This window comes from Cupressus sempervirens, chromosome 1 (genome assembly GCF_028749045.1).
Source record: "Cupressus sempervirens isolate cs-2001-9-10 chromosome 1, ASM2874904v1, whole genome shotgun sequence".
Lineage (NCBI taxonomy): Eukaryota > Viridiplantae > Streptophyta > Pinopsida > Cupressales > Cupressaceae > Cupressus > Cupressus sempervirens.
Genome location: NC_143118.1, coordinates 393,890,018 through 393,908,072, shown reverse-complemented (window position 1 = coordinate 393,908,072; position 18,055 = coordinate 393,890,018). Strand labels below are relative to the sequence as shown.

The 18,055-nt window shown below is 34.3% G+C and overlaps 1 pseudogene across 1 annotated transcript; it reads right to left on the bottom strand.

The window, feature by feature from the left end:
- Positions 1-1,387: 1,387 nt before the first annotated feature.
- Positions 1,388-4,977, bottom strand: LOC149577953 (disease resistance protein Roq1-like; annotated as a pseudogene). Its single transcript, XR_016364099.1, has 5 exons — positions 4,421-4,977; positions 2,902-4,048; positions 2,529-2,800; positions 1,994-2,416; positions 1,388-1,873 (listed from the first exon to the last, which is right to left on the bottom strand). The product of XR_016364099.1 is annotated as a disease resistance protein Roq1-like (transcript).
- Positions 4,978-18,055: the final 13,078 nt, after the last annotated feature.

The following is an 18,055-nucleotide window of genomic DNA, read 5'->3' as shown; positions in this document are numbered from 1 at the left end:
TTCCACTAGGAATAAGATGGTAAAATTTAGGGATTTCTTGTAGGGAAAAAATATTCAAGTTTCAGATGATGATTGGATAATGATATGTTGACTATGAGCTTGATGAGTTTGACCACAATTGCATAGTGATGTAGTACTACTATTGTAGATCAATTTTGTACTTATATTAGTGTTATATCGTGTTCTATTAGGTACATATCTCTTGTAGTTTTTTTGTGCATCTCCACTCTTGTATTCTTGTTGCAAGGATTTGACATTTTTCTTTAGTGATCCTCTATCCTTGGACTGCACCACTACCAAAAGGCCTAGTGTTTGTAAGGATATACAATGATATGTGACAACCTTAAGGTGATGAAACATGAGTAACATATAAAGGAAGTTGTAACTCATTCTATCTCTATATATTAATCTGAAGTCAAATCCAAATGAATGGCAAGAGTCAACCTAAAGGAATATGAATAAATTGGTAAAACATAGATTTACGAGAAAAAGTAGTCTAGCATAAAACCATAATCTATTGCTGAAACAAATGGAGAAAAAGATAATTGAAATCTTAAAATAGGATATGTAAAACTAATCTGAGATTTCAAAAATCATAAACCATAAGACAAAACTAGAAAGTGTGGCCTCAATTGGCTCTAAGAAAATGAAAGGAAAAAATAAAATCTAAGTCTAGGTACTAAATTTCTAAATCTTTACACTAAACAAGCATTATTAACCAATTCTAAAGATTAGCTCAAGTGGATTGGTTCAAATCCTAATCATTAGAAAATTACATAATTATACTATACATAAATGGTAAATAGTAGGAACAATCTTCATTTAGGTATATACCTATTGAATCACATGATGAAAATTCAAAATCTAAGGCATTTTGGAATCTAAAATTTCTATAAGAAAACACCAATTTTGATTAAAATAAAAATATTATTTTTCTATTCTATTGTATAAGTCAAGTTAGTCAAGATGGATCAAGGTCATACTAATGAACTTAATCATCTATTACAAATCTTACACCTATTATAATTTAGACGTCTTCCTTCTACAATCTAGAAGTAGGTTGTTTTGTTTTAGATATAAAAATTACTAACATGTCTGTTGACTTGGAATTGATAAAATCCAAAAACAATTGGCTCTTACAAAGTTAATAGCTCTTACAAAGTTAACATAAGATAGTTGATTTTGATATTTATACAACATATTAAAAAAAGCATGAAAATCAGATTTATATTAATTTTAAACCCTATTTACACTTGTTGATATTTCTACACATTTTGATAGAATGGTAGATATGTTTTATTATTCAATGTGCAAAATGAATACAGATTTATAGTAAATCATGGCAATAAATTGCACAAATTTATACCTTGGAAAGCATCAACCTCCAACACATTCACAAGTGATACAACCTATCAGTAATTGTCTGTAACACTTGCACGCCTTTGCACTCTTCAGATTTCTTCACCTTTACCAGATACCCCTTAATTGTTCCAAACCTACTTATAACATCTTCAACTTCAATATAATAACGGTAATTGGAACTCACAAAGCCATACGGTGCCACCATTGTAATTATCCATTCTCCCTGACGCACTCGGAACCCGGTGGCAGGATGAGGGGGACTGCCTGGAAGTGACTCGTTTATATCCTCCGCCGAAATAGAGCTGTCAATGACGACCACATAGCATACAATTACTCTACCCAATTCTTCCCATTCTCCGCACTCGGGAACAAATCCGATATCCATTTCCGTCACAATGTCAGTGACTGCATCAGCCCCAATCCCAGCCTCATAAAACAGCCTCTCATTCAAAATCGACGCTGCTTCATCCACTGCTCTTCCGATCACAAGGTTATATGATGACTGCACAGTCTGAAATAAGATATATTAATTTCATTTCAACATCAGTCGGATATGAATTACGGAGATCACGAATTAAATAAATGAAAGAATTAAACAAACAACTGTTGAAAGTGGTCTCAAAATCACTACCTTCAGCCTGGGAAGGTAATCCCGAATTATTGCATTGCTGCAATAAAGAAGTTGCATACCTCGCAATGCATGCGACTTATTAATGCCTGTGATGTTCTTCACCTTCTCACAAGGGTCAATGTCAATGTACCTCAAGCAGCTCAGTCTGGAAAGACTCGGCAACTCGTCAAGCCTGGGACACTCGTTAATGCGCAACTCCGTCAACTTTGGAAGATCACCACTAGTTCCAAGCACACCTCTCAAATTATTACACTTTCTGACAGTAATTTTTTCCAGGCACTTGAGATGACCAAGAGTTATCTCCTTGAGCTTTGGGCATCGATCAATATGCAAAAGCACAAGCTCTGCAAGTTTAGATATTTCTGGTACACTTCTCAATTGTTTACAATCACTAATATGAATATGCTTCAAGTGGGAGGGCGCCTGAAATTCAAACATGAATTTTTTTAGAGGTCTAAATTATAAAATAGATAGTCTGTAGAATTCCATCGGACCATTGAAGGAAAGCAAGTTTCTGAGTGAGAAGATCAAATACCTGTCCATGATTGTTCCACAGAGTTTCAAATGGCTCCTTATATATTTTCAAGCACTGCAATCCTTGAAGAGGAATCCATGAAGAATGGTCTTCAGTGATTGCTTTCGGGATTTTCCCCTAAGCTCGAGCCATGGTATGAAGGATGTCATCTCAACAAGGTTGTCAGATTGGCCTAGGAAGAATGTCACTTGAGAATTCATGAAGTCGTCAAAAATGGAATGGAGACACCTGAGATTGGTTCTGGCCATGATATTTCTTAAACCCTTTGACTCCTGCATACACAGAAGCAGCTCGGTTTTGTATTAAAATAGTAACAAGTTTAAATTTCTTATATGACAATGATGAGAAATCTAGACTAGGTTAACAAGCGCACCAGATATTTCAGATCTTGAGGACGCCAGAGGCACTGGGGAGGACTGAGCTCAAGCGCAATTTCTCGACCCAAGTCCCTCAAGTGGTCATGCATTCTCAGTACATCATTAAAGGAATTTTCTTCCAGAAGACACTTGTCTCTGAGTGTTTGCAGTGAATGTTGAACATTCCATCCCGATCCTTCCCATGCTGTTTTAGCTATGTTCTGAAGTCCTCCCCACTTCATATTTGTGCCCCCGAAAAAGCAAGCAATATCCATAAAAGTCTGTTTTTCCTCAGCATTCAATGCTTCAACACTTATCCTCAAACTTTTCTTTATATCACTGGGCAGAATCTTTCTAGCTTGAGTCAATTCTGATCTCCAATATTCCTTACTTCTACCATGAACGTGGCTGCCCAAAACTTGAAGAGAAAGAGGTAACCCTCCACACACTTCTACGAAGGAATCAACCAGCTCCTCATACTCGCTAGCTGGGTTGGGCTTATTGAAGGCGTGCCAACAGAAAAGCTCACTCCCATAACTTTTAGCCATTCCTGTTAAATGATAACCAGCAGTAATCCCTGCGCATATAAGCACCCCGGCGTCACGGGTTGTGACAATAACAAGACTATTAACTAGTCTTGCCAAGGTATCCATGACCAGTAGAGCGTTTAGCTGCTCCACATGATTGATGTCATCTACAAAAATTAAGAAGCCTAAATGGGCAGGGTTCTTTTTAAGACATTCATTGAGATAGCTTGTTCCTTCTTCTGTACTTGTAAAACTGAGATCTTGTTTGCCGAAGAGATCTTTAAGAAGCTTTCTTTGCAAAGAAGGTAATTCTCTTCTCTCAGACGCTTCTCGCACATCAAACAAAAACGATGCTCTAGAGTAATTTGAACTTTTCCGATTAAACAACTCCTTGGCCAGAGTTGTCTTCCCCACTCCACCCATACCGAAAATGCCAACAACCTTAGCCTTGTCCTTGCCTTTCTTCTGCACACACTGATTTTCAAAATCGTGTACAAGTTCGTCAGGGCAACGCCATTCAAAATCTTTCACAAGATGTTTAAGCCCCACTGGATATTGAGCAACATGAAAACGTGCTTTCCTTTGTACTTCTTTTTGCACGGCTGCCACTATGTTCTGGCAATCGCAGTCACTGAAACTTTATACCATGAAAGAAGTATTCCATTAGAAAATTGTTAAACTATATTTGGGAAAGAGAAGAATATTTAATAAAACACAACATAGTTCATGAAGATTCCATGAGAAAATTGTTCAACGATATCTGAAGAAAACTACTTGTATAAGACAAGTACAAAAAATTACAGAGATGATTCCATGAGAGAATTGTTCTACCAAATCTGAAGGAAAAAAATTATATAACGTACAACTATCAAAAACTAAAAAGATGGCTCCGTGAGAAAATTGTTTAACAAAATCTGAAGGAAATTTTTGTATAAGATACAACCATGAGAAAATTGCTCAACAAAATCTGCAGAATTTTTTTATTAAAAATTGAACTACCAAGAATTACAAAGAACATTATCTGTCCAATTCTTCCCCGGCTATAAGTGAAAGAGACTGAAGGGCTTCCTTCCACTCGCTAAGCTTGTCGAGGTATCTGCCCTTCTCTTCATATCTGATGAATGCTTCAGCGTATGCTCCCTTCTCTATGTGGCGGAGATCAGAAGGCTTCACTCCATAAAACACGGGGATAATTTTGGCCTGACTTTGCAACATGAGGACCAGCTCAGCCAAACACCAAGGTGAGTCTGCATATCCCTTGGAAAAGATGGCTACGTGTATCGAAGCAGAAGAGATAGCTGTTTTAATGGTTGAAGGAAATGAATCCCCAAGTTGCTTCTCTTGGGAATCAAGAAACGCCCGCATCCCCAACTGCTCCAGGGACTTGTAAAGCTGGATAGCAAGAGTTTGTTTGACATCGGGGCCTCTGTGGTTAATGAACACATCAAAAAATCTTGACGATTCAGAAACGATCCTCCTTTCGGCAGAGAAAGCATTGAATTCCTGATCTGGCTGCTGAGACGACGAAGAAGATGCCATCGATTCCAAGTAGAATGAGATAGCTGGTCGACTAAAATTTGAATGCAATGTGTCTTTGTGTTGAAGCAGACGGGCAGAGTGAATTAATGATATACTGCTGCAGGCGAGTTACGTAGGAGTAAGGAAAACGCTTGGAAATTGGACAGGTGCGTTCGAAGAAGGTGTTAAGGTCGGCTCTTTCCATGAAAAAGTTAAAGGAAAAAAATAAAGGGTAAGGTCAGCTCTTTCCACGAAAAAGTTAAGGGATACGCCGAGAAATTGAGTACGCGCCCACTTGTACAATAAGGTTAAGCTCATCTTTTCCTCGAAACATCCAAGGCGGTAAAATCAAAGGGAATGGTTGACAACTAGACAATCACGGGAATGCACAAAGAATATGTGGTCATGGTGCTTCGATTCTTTTTTGAAAACTATCTTTGTATTATTTTATTGAATTTGGTTAGGATTGGTTTCGCCTCTTGTCGGTGTGTCTAATTCACAGTTTTCACACAAAAATGTGTGATATAATGAGAATATTTTAAATTGGAAGAAACGTCGGCATTGTTCATGAGCATTGTTCTGTCGCAACATTTAAATTAATAATTGCGAAGGTAGCGAAGGGCCCATCTAGTCCTCGAAACATCCAGGACAGAAAAAGACAAAAGGGAGTAAATAGAAAATTAGACCAAATAATGGGAAGAAAAATAGCGAACTCTATAATGCGTTGAATCTACATAAATTTCGAGATGGTTAGTTTGGATTCAGTTTCGAGTACTGTCAGTCATTTGAAGGGTTTGCAATTGCAAAATCCATAATCCTCATGTCGGTGTTAATGATTTTAGAATAATAACTATAGAGACTTGAAGAATTGAATGTTCAAAATTTGTTTCTTTTAAAGAAAGCACTCGATTGACAGTAGTCCTGTGATACAAGTTAGGATACAAAAATCTAATCTACATATAGAAATAATAGAATACAACATGGTATGTTCATGTGCCAAGATACATTAATATCTAAGACATGTGCAGGCCACTCTCCACTATATTTCAAAGGATTTCAAATCTACAATATCATATTTTGTATATATATATTTATTTAGATATAATAGTACAAAAAAATTTATTCTACTGAAGATCTAATCATACTCTAGTATTATTCACACAAAAAAAATTACATAATATAATTATTTAAGATATGTGTGCCATATCCAAGGTTTACTTCAGTGGCGAATATGTGTGCCATATCCAAGGTTTACTTCAGTGGTGAATATTCGCCAAAAGGCAAATCTCACTTGTCGGGACCCCAAATTTGGCAATTTTTTTTGCACTTTTGGGCTGGCGACATCGTCCACAATTTATAAAAACTAGGTCCCATGCTCAAACCAATCACCAATAATGATACATAATCATTTTTATTTTGATAATGACTTCACCAATGGAATCTAATCTTTTCACATGGCAAATTAAATTTTTTCACCCACAATTTCTGAGGCATGTCTTAATAGATGGTCACATTCACCAATCTATAGTAAAACTTTAAGTGAGTTATATGTAAAGGACATAGATTTGAAAAGTGTCTATATTCTGAAGATTTTCTAAGGAACTTTATATCTTTCTAATGTTTGGCTCAAAATAGATTATACTATGACAAGTGTCATTTTTTCGAAAACTTCTTATATTTTAACTTTTTAGCCCAGAATACAATTTATACTGTTGATTTTGGATTATCTAATGGTCATTAAAAAGGGTTATTGTATCTTCCAGATGATAAAAATTTATGGTTTCTAGAAATTTTTACTTTTGGTCACAATTTTCTAAAATAATTAAAGATTAGAATTATTCTATAATGTAAAGATTATTTTGCTCTAGGTATTTATTTTAATGGAATGACTTGATTTGTCATCTTTATCTATTCTTAGTTTTTATTAAATTTTATTTTATATATTAAATTTTACCCATTCTTAATTTTATTTATAAAAAGATCATGTTAATAAGGAGCTAGTCAATTGGATAATGAGTAATATATATTTGTTATTTCTTTTGTTTTGAAATTATTAGGCCAAGAGGTTGTTGACATTATGGACAAGTTTGTTTATTAGCGACTCACACTTAATCAAATGGTTAGTAGCTACCGAGTTTATCTTGCAATCTATAGTTGCTACTGAGTTCCAGAATTAGTATTCAGCTCACACCAAGCAGTATCTACCAAGTTGATAAGTAACAGTGCAAACCAAGCTTCTTAGTATTAACCAAACTACACAATATCAACCGTGGTCTCTAGTGTCTACCAAGTTCGTAGTATCAGCGATGTGAATCTAGTGTTGATCGAGCCAAGAAGTTTCAACTAAGTGATTCAGTTATACTGACCTCCCAATGTTAGTGTTGACCGAGTCTTGCAGCGTCAACCAAGTGATTCAATTTATATGTCGAGTCTCGCAGTGTTCACCAAGTCACTAGTGTTGACTGAGTTTAGACTACTTGGAAGTGATTAGTATGAATCGAGCTTCTACGTCTACCGAGAGCATGATGACATCAAGTGTTGACAATGGTTGTTGAGAATCAGAACATCACCAAGTTTATCTTCAAAACCCGAGTGCCAGTAGTTGAGTCAATTTTGTGTATCTTGGTGAAACTTCTATTGTAGCCAACTTTGATGAATTGTATTTAGATTGGTATATATGAAATATATTGTATCACATCCAAAACAAGAATATATGTGAGATATAATAAGAGTAGAAGTGTGAATTAAGAAGACTACTTGAGTAGTATAAGGAGCAGCAAAGATTTATCTATCACAGCAAGGTGATCGTTACACTTCAAAGGAATCTCAATTAGAAAATAAGAGTTGTAGACCAGAGATCAACCATTGTTTCATCCTACATAGGTGGAATAGTTAAATCCTTTCACAAGGTAGATTTAACAGTCTTTTATAAATCTCTTTGTACCGAATGCATACTTCATTGTATGCTTTGTAAATCTTTTAACAAGGTGGACCTAGCAGTCCTTATTACTCCTAACAAGGAAGATCGTCAGAAGTGATCAATTGTAAGCCTTAACTAGCCAACTTTATACTACAATACTAAATCTTGTGGGTATCATCCTGTAATGATCCCATCTTTTAGCTCTCATGTTCTCCAAAGTCTAAGTGGAGGATAAGAAGAAATTAAATTAATTTCTTATAAAGTCATTCAATTTAAAGGTGACTTTGTATTTAATTAATTTAATTATTAATTACAAGGGAGTAGCTTCTAGGGTATGTATTAATTATTGGAAAGACGGAAGCCTCTCGTCATTTAATTAATTATTGCTAGGGAGGGATTTCTAGAGAATGCATTAATTATTGGAAGGAGGAAGCTTCTAGCTCTTGCAATTAATTAATGTTTTAGTTCCTTCTAGAAGGATGAAGAAAAGGATAAATAGGGCTGAAAGTCTCATTGTTGAGCATCGGATTATTGTATCGGATGATTATGACTTGCATTTGATAACAGCTTGGATGTGTGAATTCATATCTTTTTTGGCAATAGGGGACGTTCATTCTCTGTTGTAACATTCTAGACGTCATTCCCTTAGGGTTTGGCCTTTGGAATACATCTCTTTGTACTTGATTGCAGCATTTTTAGAATTAATATAATTTCAGTGGTTGGTTCAGCTTTTGGGCATTCCTGGGTGTCCATTACACATCCCCACCTTAGTTTTACTTTCTATTTGGAAGATTTCTAGGTCACCATATCATATGTCAATTTGTTATGAATGTTTTATTACTTTTAGTCTTTTATGCATGCAATCAAATTAGTATATAAATAAAGGATTATTTGGTATAATAAGATTAAGTTTTATTAGTTCCTAATTCACCCTTACCCTCTTAGTAACCTAGCCTATCCTATACTTCTGACAATTGGTATTAGAGCCTTGTGGTTCTCAGAGAAGAAGTTTAACAGCTTGAGAAAAGATCAGAGGCAATGGAGGTATACAGGCTAGATAAGGCTATTGACAATGAAAAGCTAGATGTGGAATTAGCTATTGGGCAACTAAAGAAAGGAAATAAGCAACTCTCTCAATCTTTGAAAAGAAGAAAAGATCCTACAGTACAAATGAATGACAAGTTGTACATTGAAGAAAGAAATTCAGATGGAGCTAATGAGACAATCAGAGACCTATTGGAAAAGAATTACAATCTACAAGAAGTTACAAAGCTGAAAAGAGAACAAGAAATTCAGTCAATAAGACTATGTGAAGTCATGGAAGAAAAAGACAAAGCCAAAGAAGAGATAGAAGAAAAGAACAATGGAATTCAACATTTATCCCTTCAATAGGCAAATTTCATTGATCAACTCACTAATGCAAATGAAGAAATCATGAATCTAAGATCAGAGAATGAAAGATAGCAAAATGATCTAAACTCTGAAAAACAAACCAATAAGAGGATGATGAAATCTCAAGTAGACATGAATCAGTTGAATGAGCAAAATCAATACAAATAGAAAGGCAAAGCAAAAATAGGATACACAAAAGAAGGTGAACCACCCAAGCAAGGATCTTGAGAGAATCAAAGGTCTACTTGCAATCATTGTGCTGAGTTAGGTCACACATCAAAAAAATGTTGGAGTAATGGTAAAACAAAATTCAATGGAAAATATTACAATTGCAATAAGCATGGTCATAGAACTAATGAATGCAAAGAGAAACCTAAATTTGAAGGTAAATGTCACAAATGCAAGAAGCATGGACACAAATCTTCTAAATGCAAAACCAAGATATTGAACTTAGTAGAACAGATTGTGAAAGCTATATTTGGATGAGACTACAACACATGGTGTAGATGCCACTACTATGGAGAATTTGTGCACACTAGAGCAAATTGTGTGACACATCACATGAGGACAAGAAGCAACACTAGAAGATGTTTTATTTGTACAGAACTTGGACATCTTGCCAAAAAATTGTATGAACACTGGAAGGATAGAAGATGAAAAGAAAGCCAAAGCTGACAATATCAAAAAGTAGATAAGGTAGCAATGGATTCCAGAATCTTCTGAGAATACAAGTCCAAGCCATGAAGCACATGTCACTCAAGAATTTGGTGACTCAAGCATTTCAACTTGATTTCCCATAGGGATGACTAGAACTAAGACTCTGAAGTAGACATCTTACATCAGTTCTAGCCAACTAGAAGGAAAAATCCATATCAACATTCAAGACGCAAGGGGATCACCGAGTGACTAAGGAAAATCAAGACCTTACCGAGCTAGGTTAGGTTGCAAGACCCTACCAAGTAAGGTCGGGATACACTAAAAAATTGTGTGGATATCGAGTTATGAATAGCTCTATCGAGTATTAAGGTTGAATCGAGTGGAAGATAGTCTGTCACCAAATGAGTGATCGTACCAAGAATTTATGGCGATTGAAAAGTGAAAATTTGTTAAAAGGAAGGAAATTGAATTCATTTATCATCGTGAATTTTTGAAGAGCTATTTGCAAAGGGTGATGTCTGTGCTTCCAAGTGATCTATGTGTTTTTTGTTGAAGATTTTTGTATTTTCATAAACCCTACCAAGCATGGAATCTTCTAGTAGTAAAAATAGGAAAGGATCCGAGATGTTGGTTTTAGAAGTTGGTTGGAAGGTACTAGACTTCAAAATAAATCCAACAATTACAGAAGCACTTGATCCAATTGGAGCTCAGTCGCAAATTCCACCAAAGGTATTACTTGTTAACGATATTCATTCACATTTTTGTTGTTTGATACAAGATATCAGAACCCTAGAAATGGATGAGAATCTAAAAAAGTTATGTGTGAATGATGTGTTAAAACTTGAGCATCAACATTTGGAGACCAAGGGTTTAACACACATTCCACATATGCTCAGATAAAATGGATAAGGTTTATTCTTAGTCTATACATAATGAGCAGCTATGGTTGGATTATCCTATTCAAATAACAAACGAATAATTCATTGAATCATAGGGCTCCCAATGTTGAACAAAGAAAAGACTACCAAAACCCTAAGTCAGGTAGAACTGGAAAGAAAAACTCTTGCCAAGTTGGATGGAAGATTGTATGAAGATTAGTAGCGTGACTGACATAGAGCTAAAATTTTAAATTCATGTGATAGCTCATAAGATCTATAGCTCTAGTCATCTCAACAACATGTCATGTGAGGCAATTGATCTGGCTCTCAAGGTAGTGAAGAACAACATGTCCTTCAACCTTGTCAAGCTAATGTTGAATCAATTCAAAAAGAATGTGGAAAGCATCAGGACTTCAAAGAACAACCCATGTAAGTTTGGTTCACTCTTGACTTGTTTATTCTTCTTTGTGCAAAATTTTTTCCCTTCAAAAGGTTTAATCGCATGGAGAAAAGATGTACCTATACTATATCATATTAATAAATATATAACAAAGATGGGTGAGAACTTTGTTAGTATCATGGACAATTACTTTGATTCATTCAAGGAAAAGATGAATAGCAGATATAAAATTCCAAAGAAACTTGTAGAAGATTACAAGGGTGATGTTTGTTTTATTGTAGACTTTGATAAAGTGTACATTCAAGTAGTCAAACCTAGAGGGTGTGGGTTAAGCCTTTAAGCTATGAGGTTAACATTGATGACACAATGGATATCATTGAGGAACTTTTGAATGAACCTATGGATCCCAAGGCCACATATTTTGGTAGTTTTGATGAAGCCAAAGCTAGAATAGAACTTTAAATTAAGCTTCCTCAAGTAGTCAATAAAGGAAAGAAGAGGATAGAAAAACTGAGGCAAGCAAGTTCTACTCTCCTATTGATAGAAGGAAAAGGAGATGATGTAGAAGGAGATGATGCAGAAGATGAAGCAGAAGAAACCAAATCTAAAGAAGAAGAGCCAATCAATAAGAAGGGCAAGGTTATCATAACAAGACCCACCAAGTCATCTACTGTAGTATTCACAAGAAGAGCATCTAGATGAAGGAAGAAATTAAAATTAGGTGAGGAAGATGTCGAGGAAATTATTTTCCAAAGAACATCTACATTTAAGGAAAAATTAAAAGAAATTGATGTAGGAGCTAGCATGACAAACTTCAAATCTCTCAGATATGAGACGAGGAATGCAGATGAGAATAAGCAAGTTGAAGACATGATTATGTCAAAACTGAGTAAATGGAAATACTCACTTGATCAACTTGCACATCAAATTCCAAATGAGCTTATGCAAGAAATCAAGCCAAGATGGGAAAATGCTAAGAAAATTGCAAAAGATATATTTGAACAGACTCTGAGGCAACTCATGCCAAATCTTAGTGATAAAGAGGTGAAAAAATCCCTGAAGAAAAATGAATAAAACTAACTCTAAAATTCAACCCATACATGATATTAGTTAATGACATTAAACATGTGATGAAGACAACTACAACTACATGGAAGAATATTTACAAATTTTATCAACTTGGTGATTTTGTTGTTCATGTTAGTGACATAGATGATGAAGATGACAAGGAAGAAAATGACAATAATGATAAAGAAGATATAGAAATAGATGATGTAAATCTAGATGGTGAGGAGCAATAATAGGAAGCTACAAAGGAGAATCTCCCTGAGATTCAAAGTATTGAGGAAATTGACCCAGATAAGATTGCAGCAATAGTGATGGCCTCATTTCCTCACTCTCCAAGCAAAGCTTTAATACCATCAAGCTTAGAGAAAGCTTATGCTGAGTTGGTTGTGGCAACCATTGCAACACCATGCCCCCAACCAATCTCTGCACCTATTCAACTAAGTACCATATTGGCTAAAGTGATCAACACTTCATCTACTGAGCAGCTAGTGCTTCCTCCATCATAAAATTTGGCTATACAACAACTAGGTATTTCTACTATCAATGCAATATCTACTTTTGTTGCTAGCCCTTCTATTTCTACTATTGTTACAATTCCAAGTATGCAAGTAGTAAGTACAAAGATAGTTGAGAGCAAGCCTCAACTGAGTACTAAAGTTTCAAGTGAGGATAAGGGTAAAGAAGAAGACATTGATCTTGATGAGGATAAAGTTATCTTGAATTGGGATATTTATGCTCTGAATCTTGATCAAATGAACATCATAGGTGAACTATTGCAAAAGAAAGCTAAGAAGCAGAACCTTAGAGAAGAGAAAAGCAGAGAAAACCAAGTGCTTGAAGATGTGAAGAACATACTTGTAGATGCACTAAGCATTGAGGTTGATAGTACACAACCTATTTTGGTTCAGTTAGTAGAAGTTGTTTAGAAATTCAATGAAGGTCTAAATGGACAATAAAAGTTGCTACAGAGAGCAGAGAGGAAATTTGAGAACAAAGTATTGGAGCAAGTGGCACTTAAAATTGTAATAAATCAAGTAGAACTGTTTACTATTCTTAGCTCATTAGAAACCTCTACAAATAACATTACTTCATTATTCAACAAGTTATGTGATGCACCTATCTTCACCTAGGGAATCAAAGATAAACTGTCTAAGATAGATAAAGACTTGAAGGCAAGTGCACACTATTTGTCACTTGACCCAAGCTACAGTTCTGCTCACTACTCAAAGATAAGATTTCTGACTAATATGCAAGCAAAATTATTAAGGGAAGAAGCCAGGATCAAGATCACAATTGTAGACATCCAAGGCATGATTCTTCCAAATATTGATGCATTGTAGAAACACATCACACATGCCAAAACTTTCATCCATGACAATAACTTCTCCATAGTTGATCATATGATGGAGTTATCAACAGAAGTACAGACTGTACTTCATGTAAGCAAGGTGTTATAGGAAAATTGGGACAAGACAAGAATATGTCAAACGTATTCAGTCGCATAACAACTATTCAATTGGCACATTGGGTGTTACAGTGGTAGCTCACAAACAAACACCAAAAGAGTACGAGCTCCATGTCAAAGATGGAGAATCTGTATTAGATACATCTATTGCAATGTTCTCATTCCATTTCTAAATCCAACATTAACTTCTCTTAGTCACAATCCAATTCCATACTATGCTAACTGACACATCTTTTTAAATTGCAAGTGACCATGCTTGAATTCCATGCTCAAGCTTAGACAACACTCCAATGAATCTTGCATTCTACCACAACACTGCTCCTACTCCTGAAGAATGTTTTGTGTAGTGGGCCTAGAGGAACAAGTAGCTTTAAAACAACACCATTAACATATGTTGATAGGTTGAATGATGAAAGTACAGTCAATGCTTTACATAACATACTCTCTTGTAGTGTCCATGTAACTGACAAAACCATACCACTTCTGAAATATAACTACAATCATATTCTAGAAAAATGACATCTCAAATTGATATGAAATTCTCCTTTAATCTCCTAGGTCACCGGTACCCTCCAGCCAAAGAATCCTTATCTGCAACCATACCATCTGTTGTGTAGAAAATGCAAGCAACCAACTCCATTGGCGTCATCCTTAGCCACCACACATGGCCACTGTCTTGCATGTGGCCAAGACACAGACTTCATCTACGAACCTTTCTTGCACTGCACCATAGAAACTGATAATAAAATTGTTGAATGTACCGTGGCTGGCAAGATGCTTCAACAAAGCTTGCCACAGCTTATAGACATACCATTTCAGTCGTACAAAAAATATATGTCAACAATCGTCTATCTGTTGCGAACATTTGAAATACAAGGGACTTTTTCCATTGCAATGAATAACAGTATAACCTCCATTATAGGAGAGACCAACACTGTAAGATAAGAGTAACTCATCTTTGTTCTCCTTTTGCTTTATCAATTATTTCTTCCCTTCTAGGCCTATGTACTTAATGAAGCAATGTTGGGTTGTCTTGCAAATCAATTAATGGTCATAGACTAGAGCTAAAGTTTTTTGTCATTGGAAGCAACAAAGCAATGTTGGGCTTTCTTATAGATCAATTAAGGGTCATAGACTAGAGCTAAAGTTTTTTGTCATTAGAAGGCTTAAATCCACACTGTCAGACTTAACCCACTAAAGACGTTGTAGATGTGTTCCCACAAATATTTTCCATACAAATGTCATCTACTCTAAAATTGTGATATATATAGAAAGGCTTCATCGACAATATTATGTCCGATACATTAGATGACCTACAACTATATGTAGTTTACTATTTTTGCTCTTGAGAAGTCCCACTGCAAAGATATTGCAGATACTTTAGATAGAATTCTATCGTGTGACTACAAATTTGTATCCTACATTCAAGCATAAAGAAAGAACATGTAGTCAAAAACATGCAATCTAATATTTTTCTATCTATAGCAAAACGTTATTTACACTCAACTTTTTGTTGCTTGTATATTGCATCCTTTAATTTCATTTCTCTTCTATCTATTTATAGCACCTAGAATATATTCTTGTAAAAATTAACACTTTCTTTTTAAAAAAAGTGCCTTATTTGTCTCTTTTAATCATATATGTGAATGAATTTCAAAATCATGTCTGTATTTCTTGAATCCTTATATGTATTAAATGGGTAATTTTATTTCACCTAGCCTGAAGCTATTGTTTGTGTGCTTAAATTAGGAGTTTCTTATCTTGTTTTTTGTTTGATGGCCGAGGTTTGATTTCTTGTTGATTGGATGACTACTTCTGTTTTATATATTAGACTAGTGGAACCAAATTGAGATAATTTCTACATTATAGTTAGAGTTATTTTTTTTTGCAGCTCCACAAGGTTAAACCTTGATGGTCCTCCTGTTAGCGAGAAACCTATTGCAGAAGATACCTATGAAAGACCAAAGTGTTTTGTTGTAATTGGTATAAATACAACTTTCAGCAATATGTTACAGGGCTGATTTCAGACACTTATTTTTCAATATTGTGACCATATTGTATGTGTTTTTATAGGGGAAAGACTTAGTAAACTTGAATAAGAAAAATGAATCATTATCAGATTTGTTATTGGAGATAGGTGAACAAATATTTAACGATAAGATTTCTCTTCTTATTTGTCATCTTGTTGGAATACCAACACAAATATAGAACTATAAAAAATAAAGAAAATCTCAAACTTGAGGAAGGCATTTGCAACAATTTTGAAATTGAAATGTAGCTGCATTAATGTGGGTTATATGTTGATGTAGTGTTGCACTTGATTGTATTTTGGATCATTCTATCAATGCATAGGATGCTTGGCACAAAGATTTCTTGAGGCTTGTATGTACCCTTCTGAATATCTATCAAATATTTGTTATTTCTAAGTTCATGAAGCTCTAATTCACGCTTTCAAAGCATCTTGAATCATTTAAGATGTATTCTCCCACTATTGTGGCTAAATAGAATGCTGATTTTTATATCAAGGTTGATGATAATGTGCATGTAAATATAGGTACAAGAGTTTCATCCTTATTTTTTAATTTAGTTTGCATGCTCAAGGATATGATAAGATTATGTATTGAGATCATATTAAACCTTAATTGAAAAATTTTCCATATAGAACAAATGTTTGAAATAGATTCAATATAGTAGCTATACTGAGAGTGTACATAAAATGTATAAAATTTGCACTAGTCCTTGCAAAAGAGTAGGTGATCAATTTGAATAATCTCTTTATCATGTTTGTAATTTTACTTTTTTGCTTACTTGGTTTCCAACATTACCTTGATGCCAATGTGGCTTCTTGAATTCCTAAGCACAGTTCACGAAATTTACTCTTCTTATGCTTTGTTTGACCCTCATATCTAACAAAAGAAATAAATAAAGTTTGTGAATACCAAAGACCAAATGATAATAGTCTTCCCAAATTAAACTAGCCAAAAAAAAAAAAAAACTAAACAATCAAATGAAATGTTATAACAACAACAAATAAAATTTTGCACCTCATTATAATTGTACACCTTATCTAATAGTTTCCAATAAACTTAATTCTCATATTTCCCCCCTTCCTTACAATAGGCAGGGACTCCTGCTTAAACAGAGCTCTTGTTTTTATTTATTTTGAATATGTTTGCATTTTAGATTATTCATGATGTGAGGGTTTTAAAGTAAATGTTTTAGATTGAGGTAATAGAAAATGAGATATTCATATAAATTATTTTTAAATTTAATAATTAAATTATAAGTATAAGGAATCTTCTAAGGTATTACATGGTGGGTATCTTCATCGCCATACATTCTAGGGATCTGCTTGAGATTTCGTAGATCATATAACCAATAGTTTATTCACCAGTCCAATCGCAGGAAAAAAAAGTATGCATCAACATCATTCAAAGACTATATCAAAGCATACAAAGGTTTCACCATCAAACTTCAAATATAGAATACTTACAACATACACCATTCCTATTTAAAGAAGGTACTAAGAAATGGGAGAAAATGTCATGCCCTAAATTTACGAGCAAAACACAACTAGAATTTTTTTTTTTTGAAGATGAACCAGTAGAATTATGTATTGATCTTTACTTGTTTTGGATGTTCTATTCGAACTATGAGATATGTCAAAGGAGTTAGGTAATGTTACCATGTCAAAATTCTCATCCATTCCTTATGTGATTTGTGAGATACAATTTCTGCATTGGTGTGGTTATAATGATTTGGTGGTTGGTTTAGGTGAAATTGTTTACAACAAGGTTATTTAAAATGATCCTTAATTATACTTCCTCCATGCTCCCTATGGTGATAGCCTCAAGCAATCCCTTTATCCAAAATTAATATTCCTATCTCATTTGACTACTATTATGTTATCATATTATTTTGTTTTATGGTTTTCATAAATTTATTTGGTTTTATTTTATATTTTATATATTTTTTTAATTAATCATTTATTTACTTATTTTTCTATTATGAATATTCTCTGATTTACTAATCGCACCATAACTATTCCAAGTCTATTCACTAAAATTCAATGATCTAGGTTATAGTTAAATACACCCCCAATATCGCTTTAATTAATCATGCAAGAGTGTAGAACCAATTCCTTTGATAAAATCCTTTCCATAGATATTCTAATAATAAAAAATCATTTTCAATCATACTAATGATTCCACTTATCAACATATATTATTAATCTAATTTTGTTGACTTAACGTAGCATAACTCCGAAGGCATAAGTGAACTAAATCCTATCATTACTAACTTTTATAGTTTATTTATCCATCTACTAATATCTATATGCAAGTTAG